Source organism: Pagrus major, chromosome 14 (assembly GCF_040436345.1).
Source record: "Pagrus major chromosome 14, Pma_NU_1.0".
Taxonomy (NCBI): domain Eukaryota; kingdom Metazoa; phylum Chordata; class Actinopteri; order Spariformes; family Sparidae; genus Pagrus; species Pagrus major.
The window spans coordinates 12,773,612-12,789,936 of NC_133228.1; positions in this window are offsets into that span (position 1 = coordinate 12,773,612).

Consider the following 16,325-nt stretch of genomic DNA (forward strand, 5'->3'; position numbering starts at 1 on the left):
CCCTTTTTTTTCAATGCCAGCTTGAGCTTCACCCAAACATCAATCTGACATCGTCTGATTTATGGCTGCGTTTCCTACACTTGGCCTTACTCTCGAAGGGTTTTCTCAGTCGGCAAACACTGATACTGGAGTGATAGATCCTGCATAAAGAGCTATGTTGAACACTGGTAATATGGCAGGAAATGTTTTTTGAGACACATCGATGGATGGATTTTTGGATTAATATACATTTTAGTTTAGTTGCATTGAATGTAGTGGAGGTTCTGTGTGTAAAAACAAAGAAGACAAATGAGGAGGCACTTCTTGGAACCAGCAGCACTGTCACACAAAGTAGGTGCGATGTATAGTTAGACAGTTAAAGTCGTCTAAAAAGGAAATTAATTCCTTAAGTCAAAGTACACTGCTTTATAAAACGCACTGCGTACCTGTACGTACTCTGCAACTACGGATCTCTCAGTCGAAATGATAACACATTGTAGAAGAAGTAAGGGATCATGGGAGCTGTTGTCTTCATTGTTAAACATCCATCATTGCTGATTAAGATCTATCTGACATGACTCAGGCAGAAACATTATTAAAGTTTTATTCATGTTTAGTCAGTTTGCCGACTTCTTTCCTCAAGCTTTGACGTATCAATCATCTGTTGTTTCCCTAGAAGTCATAGCGACAGGCGGCCAGATGAGACGCACTGTTAACCTGAGTGAAATTATGGATTTCTCTGGGTCTGAATATTGTTTGGAATGTTTGCGATAATGTAGGTACACAACTAAAAATAATTAACAAAGGTCTAGTCATTTTTTTTTACATTTTAAAGCAGAAATGTTACATATTGTATCTCCAAGGTACAGAATGCTCTGGCCTTTTTAAAAGTGATTAGAGCCTGTACTTGATTTTAGGGGCTGATGCTGACACCACTGTTAGGGAGTAAAACATTCTGATATTGGCCTTCAAATGTGGTTATCAAAGGAGGCAGGATATTTTACAGTTTAATAATGAACTTCACGGTGGCATAAGGAGGCTGATGCTTGAATACACAGGAATGTAAAGCTGAAGCTGTGTGATTGACTATACACTGCATGGTGTAAGTTATTTGAGTGATTGCAACCTTTCGAGATAAAAAGCCGTGACTGACTGTGACTGTGACTGGTACATACAGCAGTGCATATAATACGTAAAAGTTCGACATTTATGCCCCAAACACCCTTTCAGACATAGTTTTTCAGGTCAAGCTGTATGTTAGTCACACATGCTCAGTTTCGAGTCAAATTACTCTCTAGAATATTTTTCATTCGAGCTGTAATTGGCTTTTGCAGGGCTCAATTCCTCACTTCACCACACACCTCTGCTGCTCTGAAAACTTTTAAAACAGGGGCACGATTGTTGCTGTGACATTCTGCTGTCAAACACAGCGCAAAACATTATTCAAGCCTCCGATCCAGCTGCGTATGTGGAGACTGAGTGTCTTTGACAAGCACAGTCGAGACAGACAAATGAGGTGAACCTGAGATTAACACTCTCTGCCGATGTTCCTCCTGTTGGCAGTTTTCCTTGTGCGTGAAAGGCCAAAGAGCCATGGTAAAGTGAAGTCTGCCAGGCTGTGTTTACGTGACGGAGTGGGAAATATATATAGTTCATACCACAGCAATATTAGTTGCTTGTTGTGGCAGGAATGGCCCGTCTCTCTTCGTCCTCCTCCTCCTCCTCCTCCTCCTCCTCTTCTAGCAGAATTGGATTGTCTGGTCTTATGGTGTTCCCTAGCAACCGTTATAGTTCCCTTCTCGTTTACAATCTTCTCAATGTATGTGCGCCCACGTTTGCCTAAAACTGTCCCTGATCTGGCAGAAATGTGTTACACAATCCACCTCCTTTATTTCTGCTTCTGGAAGTGGGGTTCCTGACAGTTGGAATTGCAGGAAAAAAATGGATCTCTTTGAAGTTTGCCATCTCGGACAGTGTTTTATTTTTTCTCCTCCTTCAGTTGGCGCATCCTGTTTATTAGCTTAACGTCTGCCAGGAAAGTGCCATCTTACACAAACAACAGTTGAGCGTGGAAAAAGATGTTTGTGCAAGTTGTCTCAGGTTGTTATGCCGTGCCTTGCGCAGTGGGCCGTAGGTGCAAGTGTGTAAAAACAGTTGGGCTTAAAATCATTATCTATGAGTTAATCTCCAATGAGATTAAACAAATGCATCCCTGAAGAGTTACAAGCGTGTTTGGAGCCCACACAGGAATAGAAATGGGGAAGGAGGAAAGTTTGCCATCTGTGATTGCAGATGACAAAATCCAACCCAGTCACCGAAATAAATGTGCATTTCTGCAAACCACAGGAAAACGGCATGTTTTGGCCTACCTGGTTCTGTTTCCACAAACACAGCTTTAAAAAACGTCCTGACATATAGTTGGTATCTTGTTAATATTATCCAGTGGTTTTAACACTTACAGATGTTGAAACGCTGTCTCAAACACGGTCTCTTGTTATATACAGTGGTTTGGCGCTTCAGAAAGTTGAAACACCTTCTCGCACAGTGCTCTCTTGTTAAAAATATCCCGTGTTTTTTCTCTTACTAATGTTGAACACCATCTTGAACACTGGTCTTGGATATTTGTAGTGAATGACCTCTGCCAGTCGGTTAGTGTGGAGACACACCTGCTCACACAAAAACATGCACACACACATCCTATTTGTCTAACAGCCATGCATGAATATCAAAGAACACTGACTGTGCTGTGTTTACCTGATCCTTTAGGTCAACAAAGTTCTTCCTAATGTTTTTCAAAGTTACACTCCATGGAAAGCAGTTATGCATGTAGTAATAATCAATGAGCTGGAGCATGACTTGTTGTTGCACAGATACATATTTTGTGAGAGGTGCTCCATTGCTTAAACTCCACTTTGTTTTGGTCCCAGCCTTCCCCCAGGACTTGTCACCATTACTAGCAGCACCACTACATGACTCACGTATGATTCTAATGCCCCCCAGCCTGGATGAGTGCTGCATGTGTTTATCATGTGCATGTATACCCCTCTTTTTCACACGATGCTGACGACCTGCACATGCCTTACGGTGAGCTACACATGGATAGGCCACAGCAGTGAAAGCCCAGAAAATATGTAGTTGCCTTTCATTCATTTGATGGGTAGACAAAGACCCAGAGAGAGAAACAGACACAGTCTTCAACAGTGGTCTCTGGTTAAAAATATCCAGTGGTTTCATGCTTAGAAATCTTAAACACCTCCTCTAACAGTGGTGTCTGGTTAAAAATACCCAGTGGTTTCATACTTACAAATGTCGAAGCACCATCTTGAACAGTGATCTCTCGTTTGAGGTATCCAGTGGTTTCAAGTTCACAACTGTTGAACGCATTTTGAAAGGTGGTCTCTTGTCAAAACTATCCAGTGGTTTCACGGTACAAATGCCGAAACGCTGTCTCAAACAGTGATCTCTCATTAAAATAAGCCAGTAGTTTCACGCCTACAGATGTTGAACGCCATCTTGGACAGTGGTCTCTCATTAAAAATATCTGGTGGTTTCATGCTTGGAAATGTTGAACGCTGTCTCAACCACTGTTTTTATTGTAAGAAATATCATAATATTAATTAGAAATGTTGAAATAATGTTTGGAACAGTGGTCTCATTAAAAATATCCAGTGGTTTCATCCTTGCAGATGTTGAAACACTCTCGAACAGTGGCCTCTTGTGAAAATAATCCAATGGTTTCACGCTTACAGAGGATGCACCACCTCAAACAGTGGTCTCTTGTTAAAAATATGCAGTAGTTTCCCGCTAACAAATGTCGAAACGTCTTGAACAGTGGTCTCTCGCTTGGTCACTGTCTTGTCCCCTGCCACGTCACCACCGCCCCCTACTTCTCCTGATATGAGAGTCAGCTTATATACAGGAAATGTAATGGAAGCATGATATGACATGTATTGTGGAAGTGCTGATATATGTAGGACACCTACGAAATTTGAACATATCTGTGGTTTGCAAAAATTTTAAATTGCCAGCATTGTATTCTGGTGATCGGGCTAACAAAATCCTCTTCTGTGTTACCTGGGTCACCTCAGGATATGTAGTGTTATAATGCTTATAAGTGAGATGAAGCTGCTTCACATCGTTGTTTGTCAGGGATGTGCTCTCTGACCAAGTAAGGAAGGCTGCTGTATACTATAACAGTATGGAAGCAGGTGTCTGGTAGCTGTCAAAAGAGACATTGTCAGACTATAATATATCCCGGCCCTGCATTAACTGGTTTTAAAGTACACAGAGCCCCGGAGAAGGTGTGGACTAGATCCCGATAATGTATAATGACGCTCAAACACGTCGAGTGTTTTGTCTTGAAGATGATTTAGCACAGAAATACCTGAAAAACAATCAGCCTCGGCTCGTTTGCTTTCATTCAGATGATGGACTGATGGAACAGAGAGACACAGTGGACGCACAGTTTTCTGAAATGAAAATATGTTGAAAGCGCCTGGGAGTATTTCACACTCCACGGCAGTATGTCTGTAATGTCACGCTGGAAAAACAAAAAAACATCTGTCCGTCGTCACATCTCCTCATTGAAAAGAAAACAGGCTGAACAGTTTGCACAGTGCTGTGGTTTCTCCACAGACCTCCGCCAGTCGGTTAGTGTGGGGACACACCTGCGCACACAAAAACATGCACACACACATCCTATTTGTCCAACAGCCATGCATGAATATCAAACAACACTGTGCTGTGTTTACCTGATCTTCTAGGTCAACAAAGGGCTTCTTCATATGTTTTCAAAGTTACACCCATGGAAGGCAGTTATGCATTTAATAATAAAAATCAATGAGCTGGAGCATGACTTTGTTGTTGTACAGATACACTTGCAGTTTTAGCTCATGTTTGAACTCCACTTTGTTTTGGTCCCAGCCTTCCCCCAGGACTTGTCACCATTACTAGCAGCACCGCTACATGACTCACATATGAATTGCCCCTCGGCCTGGATGAGTGTTACATGCGTTTATCATGTGAAGAAACTGTGCATGTATACCACTTTTTTTCACGCGATGCTGATGACCTGAACATGCCTTACCACACATGGATAAGCCACGGGAGTAAAAGCCCAGTTACACTTTTTATTTAAAATATGGTGAAAATTTGACTGGTAGAAAAAAGGGAGAGAGAAACAGTGTGGACATTACTGATGGAAAAGGTCTTAATGTGTGTGAGACATGCCTGGGCTGCTCCGCATTGGATTTGAGTGATGGGGTTAGGGGTGTTCACACACACACAGCTGTCATCTAAGTGCTGGAGTGTAAAATGTGATGTGGATTGGCGGGTCAGTAATGATAATGTAATGTGCGGTGGGCCGTTTGAAACCAGAGCAGCCTGTGTCTGTGTCTGCATGAGCCACCTGGCCTGTGCTGACGGCAGAGAAACACCTGTGTCTGACATGGGAAACATCCAGAACCAGGAGCTTTTCATTAAAAAGTAATTTTGGGACATTTTGAGCCTTTTTTGTAGTGTCAACATCAGAAAGTGGTGCGAGATGTATTCAGATAATTTACTTATAAGCAATATAACTTCATGAAAATACTCTCCTACAAATAAAAGTCCTGCATTCAAAACCTTACTCAAGCAAACATAAAAATAAAAGAAATCTGTAGTAAAATCTGTGTTTTTATTATTATATCTGATGTTTTTGCTGCTGCATTAATGTGAATGTTACATTTTACTGCTGTGGATGTCTAAGGTTGAGCTGATTTTGCTACTGTTTATACTGTTGGGTAGCTTAATGAACAACATTGCATCAGATGCTGTAAGATTATCATAGGTTTGCATTTTCTCAACACATAAACACGAATTCAAAATCTGAACATGCAAGGCTTTCACTGGACAGGAAGGGTATGAAGAATTGTAATCTGAAAAGAGGCTAGTAATTAGTAAACAAGTAAAAAGTGCAGTATAATATTTGCCTCTGAGATGTAGTGCAGTGCTTGAGTAAATGTACTTAGTTACATTCCACCTCTGCTTAGTTGGACCTGAACCGAAGGACACTGAAGTTCACAGCCGGCACACCAAACTCCGTTAGCCACCAGGGTGCCAAAGAAAAGTGGATGATTAAAGTGTGACAACATTTGTTTCGCTCAGGGCTGGAAGTAACTAATTACATCTGCTACAATTACTGTAATATAGTCATTTTAAGGGGGCACAGGAACCTCTATGATTGAATGTCTGTTATTGATAATGCATAAAAACATCAACGGTCAATACTAATTCTCTGAGTGTTTGAGAAGGAATACTTTATCCTTTTACTTAAGTATTATTTTAATACCAGTAGTTTTACTTGTATTTTTTTCAGTAATGTAACTGTACCTTTACTTGAGTACAGATTTCAGTACTCTGCCCACCGCTGGCCTTACTATCGTTCATCATCTGCTTTGAGATCGCCCCAAATGCATTGCAGTTCAAATTGCTAAATTATAACAAATTTCAAATCTGGTAGTCAAATTATACTGAACGTTGGGAGGAAAATATGAAATTATCTGAGAAAATTACACAGGAGAAAACCTGTTCATTGTCATGATAAATATAGGCTGCAGGAAATGTAGACTAAAAGACAGGCCTGTGATTACAACAGATGTACAGGCCTACAGATGACCTTATTTTGTGTATACAGAAAGTTTCCATCAGATACAATGAGGGACGATAACAGCACTCTGCAGTGTTACTGTTCATGCCACACACACACACACACACACACACACACACACACACACACACACACACACACACACACACACACACACACACACACACACTATCTGTGTGCAGGTCCCTCTGCTGCCGCTCATTAAAACGGGGTCGCTGCAGTCGGGATTATTTTCTCTCTCTCTTTCTTTCTGCACCGGATTGGCAGCGACTCAGTGATAGTGTTGGGAAAACAAAGAGGTCTCACTCTGATCATTTCTCCACGCACCAGAAGTAGCGTGTTGTAGAGATGGATGTCTTTTCAGCGAAATCACGCCTATTTAGCCTACAAGTAGAGACCCTTGGACGTTATTATGTATTATTATTATTTTAGAATTCGTCATCATTAATTCAGATTTGTGAAAAGTATCAAAACTTCTATTTATAATGCATTTATTTTGATAGCAAACAACGTGGATATCAAACATGTTTATAAAAGGCATATATGATTTAAAAGGTATATTTCCACCAAATAAGCTAATACTGATCAACTTTTATGTATTGCTAAGATAAACGCCCAAGAGTCGCCCTGGAGTGCGGGTCAGGTTTTTCTCCCACGAGCGTGCCCTCCTCCTCCCGAAAGCGTCGACGATCTTCGCCGCTGCTGGTTTCGCCGGAGCTGGTGAGGAGAGCGGAGGATCCGTGTGGACCACAGCTTACTGCTGCTGCAGCGGCCGAGAAGGGGGGACGGACACACCGGCCGGGCACGGTTCCCTCAGACATACACACACACACACACACATGCACACACAGCTCTCATCCTCTCTACAGCATCAACACACACTCAGAGGCAGCGGGGAGGACGCAGGAGCCGGTCTGCAGCGGAGACGGTGAGTTTGAACATTTTCTCTTCTTCTGATGGGGAAGATGGGGATTGCATGTTTTTTTTTCCCCCCTCCCCTCCTCCCCGCTGTCCTCCTCAGAATCATCCTGAGAATAATGGTGCAGTGGATGTGTGAAGAAGAATTTACAGGCAGCACAGTGATGCAGCTGGACTGGGATGACCAGGTGCGAATAAAACAGCAATATGGAGGCGCAGCTGACGAGCGATTGTCGTGTTTTTGTGGGTTTTTTTTTTTTTTTTTGTACATGGATTGTGCTGAGCATCAAAGTCAGACAGACCACTGCATGCGCTGCATCTAGAGGAGCAACCAGAGGGAGGGAAAAAAGCAATGTGTTGATGGGCTGTTGTGCTGAATGGATGGATTCAGCCGCAGCAGCAGCAGCAGCAGCAGGGTCTGTGCTCATTGTTGGTGCTGCCGGCCGGTGCGGACAGGCCCCGCAGCGCTCAGAGGATTATTTGATGTCTGTTAGTGATGCTGCCAGATGTAGAGCTCCTCAAGCTGTCAGCTCAAGTGTTTTGACTCGAGGGGAGGCAAATCCACTCAGGAGGCCTTGTTTTCAGACATGAGAATTAGAGGTAGGAATAAAAAGGCCTCCTGTGCTTTAATTATTGATCAACATTTTTTTTTTTTTTTTGCATTGAAACATGCATAAAGGATGATTTTTGTGCGGGTTTCCCCCTCAAAATATCGCCCCACTCTCACCAGCTTGATGTTTTTACAAAGGCAGGACGAGATCTGTCTGCATGTCTGCAACATGCAGAAGGCAGAAACAGACAAGAAAGGAGTGGGTAATATTCAGGATTCACTTGGCATATGGAGTAGGACATCCGATTGGCTCGCAGTCAATCAGAGAAGATGATTCATCTTTTAGGATGGATTTAAAAATTGTTTGCATTTGCAGTCAATATTTGTGCTGAAATTGATGTTGAGTTCATCTTATAATCAAAAAAATATCACATTTGATCATAAATGAGACATTTGTGGTTAATTATCAAGCAAAAGTGACCAACTCTTCCATCTCCTCTGGCTTTAGCTTCTGATATGGAGAGTTTTAGTGTGTTCAGACATTTTTGTAGACAAAATGATGAATCAGTTAAAGGTGCACTATGTAGTTTTGGGGAAGACATTTTAATCAGAAGAGAAAGATCTTCAGTGACTGATTTTGTGTGCCTGAATAAACTGAATAAACAAACCGGCCTTAAAGGACATCACAATTTCATACTGTTTTGCTTTGTTTATATGTGGCGGACCCTGCCACCTTCCTAGCTTCAAACAGTGATTTGGGGACAAACAGCTTGTTTATTCACTTATGGAAAATATATATATATTTCTGAGCTTATTATATATTTGATATTGAATGAAATATATTTATGAGTTTGGATTTCTTCTCCAAAACTACATAGTGCCCCTTTAATAATGAATGCTTGATAATGTAAATAATTGTCAGCTGCTGCCCATGTGAAGCTACAAGGTACAGAGTAAATGGACATACTGGGTGGTTGTGTTTGATAGGTTGCTATGGTGGAACGTGGGCTGCCTTTGTGTGTGTGTTTAAGGGAAAATAGGGTCCCACAAGCCCGTCCCCCAAGTGTCCACCATTGGTTTTGTAATAAATCTTTCCATATGACCTCATATTCATCTCTTTTAAAAGCCTTTATTGTTTCCACGTAGACATATGCAAGAATTGCCCTGTCAATAAGAACCAGGCCGGTGGTCAGTTCCCATTGGGGCCATGTGTCACTGTGTTTGATTGGTGATATATAACAGATGCTTGGTAACACTGTTTTTGCAGTATGCAGTAGTATCACACCTGGCTACAAAGTCAGTGTGATGGGAATAAGACTTCCACTATCTGACAATGTGGAGTTATTTCATGCAGTGATGCAGTCTGACATCCCTCAACCATACTTCATGCAAATAAGTCCCTATATTATTATATTATTACGTGGAAATAACATTGAACACCTCTGCAAGCTTTGCATCCAGTCAGTAAATGTGATCAGTTGCAGTGAATTGGAAGCTTTCTGTTGTGAAGCAACGCGAGAATGCTAATATCAGCCTGTTAACCTACATTTTGGAAAGTTCCAGTCAGCATTTCACACTGTATTCCTGTATTCAGGAACACAGAGAGAGCGGAGACAAGACACCCTCTGATTTCTATTTTCTGCTCTCTCAGAACTTTTACGCCACAACGACCTCGCCGTGTGAATCAAACCATTAATACAACTCTGGCAAATATCAGAGCCTTCTGTTCCACACACAAGATTCAGTCTGATGGCTGAATTAAGGACCATTGAACCGACACTTGAAAAGACAGCTCAGTCGCCAGAGTAAAACACTGGCAGTTAACGATCCTCCAAACCACGGATCGTTCACATTTGTACGTGTCATAGGCTGAGTACCATATTGACATTTCTACAATACGTGTCATATCACGTTCACGTGACATGTTTATTACCTGACTTTCATATCAGGAGGTGGAGGAATTCAGTTTGGAAGCATGACACTACCGGATATTTTAAAGGAGACCTCGAGAGAGTTTCCAGCTGTGTTTGTGACAACAAAGCCTGCTAGTTCTCATCATAAAACTTCTCAGTGTTGTAGCAGTGATTAACCTTGATCAGTGTCTTAAACTTTGACACAATTGGGTTTGGAAAGTCATTGTAAAGTCCTTGAATTTGAAGGAAGAAGGTGTGGAAACCAAGTGTAAATCAATTAGTATTCTAAAAATAAGACATATACCATATAATGGTGTGGCTTGTCATGGCAGGTTGTCGGCACTCATCACTATGAGCGAGATTTCTCCCCCTAAAGACCTGACTTGAGTCTCCTGCGTGACAGCTCTCAGGACACAGGCAGCGGCAGCACTGAGCACATTACTCACGGCAGACGCGGTGTCATCGTCACTCTCCCACCCGCTCTCCCATTTATCCACGGTCCATTAGACACAAGTCACGTGGTGGCGCTTATAGCGGGTTTAGGTGCATTCTCATTCTGCCTACTGTCGCCTGAAGTGATGACACTATTCTTTTAAGACGAGGGAAATTCATAATGTTTTCAGTGCAGTACGGAGGATCAGGATCGAGGTCAACTGCTTTTTTATTTCGCTCAGGTGAGATTGAAACTGGGACATGTGACGATGTAATAGCTTTCAGTCTATTACCTTTTGTTGTAGATTGTAACTTTTATGGTGAACTGAATTCATCATCTTTCATTGATCGGTTTAGCTAACTTCCTGTTTGTTTTGCAGTGAGACAATCCTCTCCCTCACTTAATAAACACGCAGCGGTGATCCCCAGACGTAGCTGCAGGTAGGAGGATCCTGGAGGTGCAATATGTAAGAACTGTCCAATAACTAACTGTAGCTGCCCTTAGCTAGTTAGCTCAGTTAGCCATGCAGCTAGAGGTTCAGACAGGGGAGCTTGGGGGCCAGGGGATTGTTAGTGTTTATACCGCTAGCACAGGAGCTTTGGACCGGGACAGGATGGGCCGGGGCTAGCTGGTTAGCATGCTAACTAAAGTAGATATCTATTGTTTTTTTTAAAAATGTTTTTTAACTAAATTATGTTCATATTGCCCCTTTAAATAGAGAAGAAGAAAAAAATCATCCCGACAATATTGGCTTATTTTATGGGTTAAATAACTAAGACAATCAAAAGTTTACAGAAGTATTTCCTGTTGACGAACTATTCGATTCAGTGGATGAGCTGAGATAGGGTAATGCCCGTCTGGGGGGAAAAAACATCAGCTCATGTGGATGGGATTTGGTTTTGGCTCATACACTGAGGAAATGCCTTGAGAAAATCTGTTTGCACATCTGTGTTGTCCAGTTGCATAATCTTGCTTATATTTTGCGTTTCCGTGACGTAGCTGTGCTCCAATCGGTCGCTGCACTGCTCAAGGCACCAAGGAAACATTGCTTCTTTTTTTAATCCATCCCCAGAGGTTGCTAAGCTCACTATCCTCACAAGCAACCGCCAATGAAGTATGCAGGTGCGCGTGTTAATGAAGTCGTAACAGGAGCATCCTTGCTTTTTGTCTCAGTGTAGGTTTATAAACAGATCCTAGCTCGGATCTGTTGGACCACCAGCCAAGTGAATTAGCATCATAGATTTCTTCTGTATGCTTTGGGTTAATAGCATCGGCACCCTGCGGCGATGATGCCTGGTTAGGGGGTGGGAGGGGTATAAATCCCCCCCCCCCCCACACACACACACACCCTTGGCTCACAGCTGGACATGTTTGGGTGGCTGTTTTCATTAAGGGACTAGGACACATCAAATTAGCAGGACTGGCTGAAGATTGATGAATTAGAAAATGGAGAGCAGTTAAAGCCTTGTCTGGTGTGCTGCTGCTGCTGCTGCTGCTGGTAGATTCCTGAGAGAGCAGATGCTGTTGTTCTCCCTGCCCTCCATATAAGACAGATGGTTTTCTGTAGTGTGTGTTTTCCCTCCTTTTTTGGAAGATGGTGTTACTGCTGTGAGATGAGAGGGACCCCATTTTTTGTAAAATAAAGGGCTGCACTGATGAGCTTGCATTACTTGATGATGAAAAAGATCTTTAGTCGTAGCTCTACACATGAAACACCTTCCTCAGTAAAAGAGTCATTATTTTAACTATACATTTAATATTACTGAGACCTATTAACTTGGAGATGAGACAAATATTAAAGGGACAGGGGGAAAGAGGAGTGAGGAGGAGAGTATAGAAATGAAGGGGAAAAGGAAAGGAAAGGAAAGGAAAGCAGACAGGAAGAGAGGGAAAGAGGAGAGATCTAAGGAGGACAGGAGAGGAAAGGAATGGAAAAAAGCAGAGGAGAGAAAAGGAGATGGAAGGAAAGGAATGATAAGGAAAGGAAAGGAGAGAAAGAGCAGTGAGGCCAGGAGGGAAAATGAGAGAGGAGGGGAGGAAAAGAGGACAGATAAGAGGAGGAGAGGAAAGGAAATGGAGGGAAAGGGAAGAAAAGGAAAGGATGGACTGAAAGAGAGGAGGAGAGGGAAACAGGAGAGATCTGAGGGTGGCAGGAGAGGAAAGGAAAGGAAAGGAAAGAGGTGAGAGGAGTAGAGAATGAAAAGAAAACGCAGTAGAGGAAAGGAAAGGAAAGACAAGGAACTGGAATGGCAAAGAGAGGAGTTGTGAGGAAGGGAGGAAAGCAAAGAGAGGAGGAGAGGGGAAAGGATAGACCTGAGGAGGAGAGGAAAGGAAACAGATGGAAAGGAAAGAAAAGGAAAGGAAAGAAGCAGGAGAGGAAAGGATAAAAGCCGGAGAGATCAGCAAATGAAGAGACAGGAGGTAAAGGGAGGAGATGAGAGTAAAAAAAGAAAAGAAGGGAAAGAGGAATGAGGGGAGGAAGGAAAGAAGAGAAGGGGAAAAGCACAGTACTGAGGAGAACAATGAGGAGAGGACACGTGGAATGACTAAGAAAAGAGGAAACTGAGGCTGCAGTGAAGAAGAATAGAGAGGAGTGACGTGCTGCTGCGAACGCCAGCTGTGCCGCATCTGAAGTAGAGCAAGAGACTGGAGATTAATAAGAGGAGACGTAGCTGTACTACACACATGTGCACACACTGTACACTCATATCATACATACATGTACACATGATACATTAGCTTAAAAGCTCAATAAGTGCACTTTTAGTCACCCCTTTCACCTTTCTGTGTCGCACCAGGCTCAGTGTCATGGAGTCTGCGTGCCGGTCGCAGCTGAGTTGTTTTTTGTGGATCAGGTGGGCAGCAGATGGGAGAGTGGGTGAGAGCAGAGGAGTTGCCAGACTGGTAGTAGCTATCACTTGCAGAGTGTAAAAACATATCAGCATATCTGTCTGAACGGCTGGTTTAATTTTATATACTGAGCCATATGCGGGCACATTTGTTGTTTGTTTTTTCGCTGCTGTTTCATTCGAGTTCGTGACTGTGATTGTTGAAGACCCTAATCATGTTTAATCTATTCATAGCTGAGCAAATTCAGATCTTGTCCTATAGTTTCCTTTTACCTTGATGTGTGAGAGGAGGAAACATGATGTCAACTCACGTCAAAAACATATGGTCTTACACATCCTCTTTTTTCAAGGAAACAAAGGAGAAATGTTCAAATCCCAGTGGTGGGAGCTTAATTCACTGTACAGTAGGCTTAAAAATAATATTACCCCCATCCGCCAGAATCTTTGTCGCAGCTCTAAAATGATTAGCGAGGATTTAGGTCAAAGAAGCCATTAAAGAGCTCCTCTTATCACACCAAACATCCAATTGGTTCAAGGCACTAGCATCACATGACGGGTGTGAACCAACCAGCCCTAACAACGATTATTAAACATGTTTGTACAGGGCATAATTGAATCTGTCAGCTTCGGCTGATTCTTTTAGCTCCTTCTCTCATAGGTAGATATCTTTCTCCTCCCAGCCATGAGGGCAGATTAGTTTGATGGGGGATTTATCTTGCAGCCTTCACACATGATTTGTAGAGTGTGTAATTATGTATTGCTTTTTTAAGGTGTTTCCTTGGCCCGAAGCCGACATTGTTCATACGACACCTACACAGGACACTAATCCTCCCCTTGGCACAGACTGGTGCCATGTCTTATACCTTAGGGTGCATTTATGACGATTCTGGTGACGTCTTTTGACACATTTCACCATGTGTATTGATACATTACATTCATAGGGATTACATACATAAGGATACAACCCAAGAATTGCAAGGATCTTGCAAGTACATCAACTTCAGATGTTCTGAACTGCTCCCAACGCTACGTTTAGAAACATCAAGAAACAATCGCTATCCATTTTATTCATTCTGCGGCGGAAGATGTGATGATTTTTTGCTGTCTAGATGTCAAGAGGGAGCTCCTTCCACCATTATGAAGCCAGAACCGCAAACTTGATTTTGTTGAGGGAGTAGCAAGCCGATTGGCAGCAGCAGTGCATTATGCGTGGGCGATCAGAGTCAAGCAGCCAGTGGTAGCCAAAGCAGGATACAGAAGCGTTGTGGTGTACTGCCAGAGTGGCATCAACACTTTGCTGGTCTACAACAAAGAACGGCTTACGTCAGGGGCTGGGCGCGAGGATATCATGGCCAAGGGCCAACTAACGGCGGACATTTTTTAAAAAGCAAAGCTAGTGTAGCGTGTTCTGACTTATCCAAAGGAGGATAAACAAAAGATTTTCACTCTGGACATCAAATTGAAGCCACAGTGGTGTGAGGACCGGTCATGTTCGGAGGCCAATGTAGACATGCGAAGGCAGGAGCAGCTCTTGTAAAGAGTCGATGCTAACAGTGACTCTACGGTGGCTCTCATGCCCGTGGAAAAGCGAACCGGTTCTTAAAAGGTTTGCAGGTTGAACCAAGTCCGAACCAGCACTAGCACCAAACCAGAACCAGCACTTGGTTTGCTTTGTTTGAAAGGGGGTATGGACGGAACAGCAGCCCAGTCTCATCAAGGTTGAGCTTCAGGTGGTGTGCAGACAGTCACTGAGTTAGTCAGTCAGATAGCAGGGACTGTCTTGCCAGAAAAAGTTGCTCTTAGCAGCATTTGTACATTTATGTCACAAGGTCCTCTGCTGCCATTTAGGGGAACTCCGCGTGGTAGGAAGAACACTTTGAGTGTGGCCACAGTGATTCAGAGGACACTTTAAATTAAGCATCTGTTTATCATCGATATGTGGTGTGGGAAAAGCGGTTCCAGTTCAATCGGAGCCTGGCATGTGTCCTCGATCCTACTCGTCTGACCCCAGAGAGGAGGCTTTTCTGAGGCCAGCCCGCCTTCAATAAGTGCCCTCTGGTCGAGCTGAAAGAATGTCTTTGTAGAAAAACATAAACTGTCCAGTGAGCGGATGAGGAGGACGGAGAACAGAAGCGGTTCTCAGTGTGGAAAAAAGTCATCTGTCATTTTAAGATGCGCCTGTTAACTGATAAACCAATTAATGGCGGGCCTCATGTTCATGGGCCTTGAAGGGATAAAGAGAGTCGTATAACATCTGTCTTATTAAATGGGGTTTTTTTTATTCGAATTTTTGATTTTATTTCAGCTCTGGAATCCACATGCCCACGCTGTGCACTTCAGAGTAACAGAGTAATTGAAACCCCCCACAACACACTTCAAATTTGATCAGTAATTTTGAAGCAACTAAAGCATAATGAACTGTATCGAGCTGAAAGAGCGAGGTCTTTCGCTTGTCTCCATATTCTAGAAATAAAAGGGCGGTCAGTCTAACTCTTCTGATCTTATCAGCAACCATTAAACATTTATAAATGATAAATAATTTGTTACAGTTTTGTGTTCTGCGTCACCCTCTGCTATTTCAAATAGTGAACGCTTGATTTAAAATCACAATCCTAACGTGTATATATAGTATAAACAGTGCTGCTCCAAGGGATTATGATGAGACGTTCAATGGGTTATGTAAATAAATGAAATGTAGTGTACACACAGTTTCTATGTGTGTTAACATTACGTTCTAAATAAAGGCCAGACTGTGACATTGTATAATATACCAGTGTGTATAAAAGGCTCAGAGTACAAACTATATCTCTCTCATATACACGGGAAAGTGTAAATATTAACTTTTTGACCAAAAGTGTATTTTTGGCTGTAAAATCTTTCAGTTTATCTGCATCTGTGGCCAGATTTTATTTTTTTTAGCTATACGCAGTAAAGAAGACCCAGCTAACTGACCATATTCACACGGCGGCCATTTTCTTCTGACGCCGCGCTCAGGGTGGGAAGCTGCAGGGCTGCTGTGTTTCAGGTTACAAGTTGT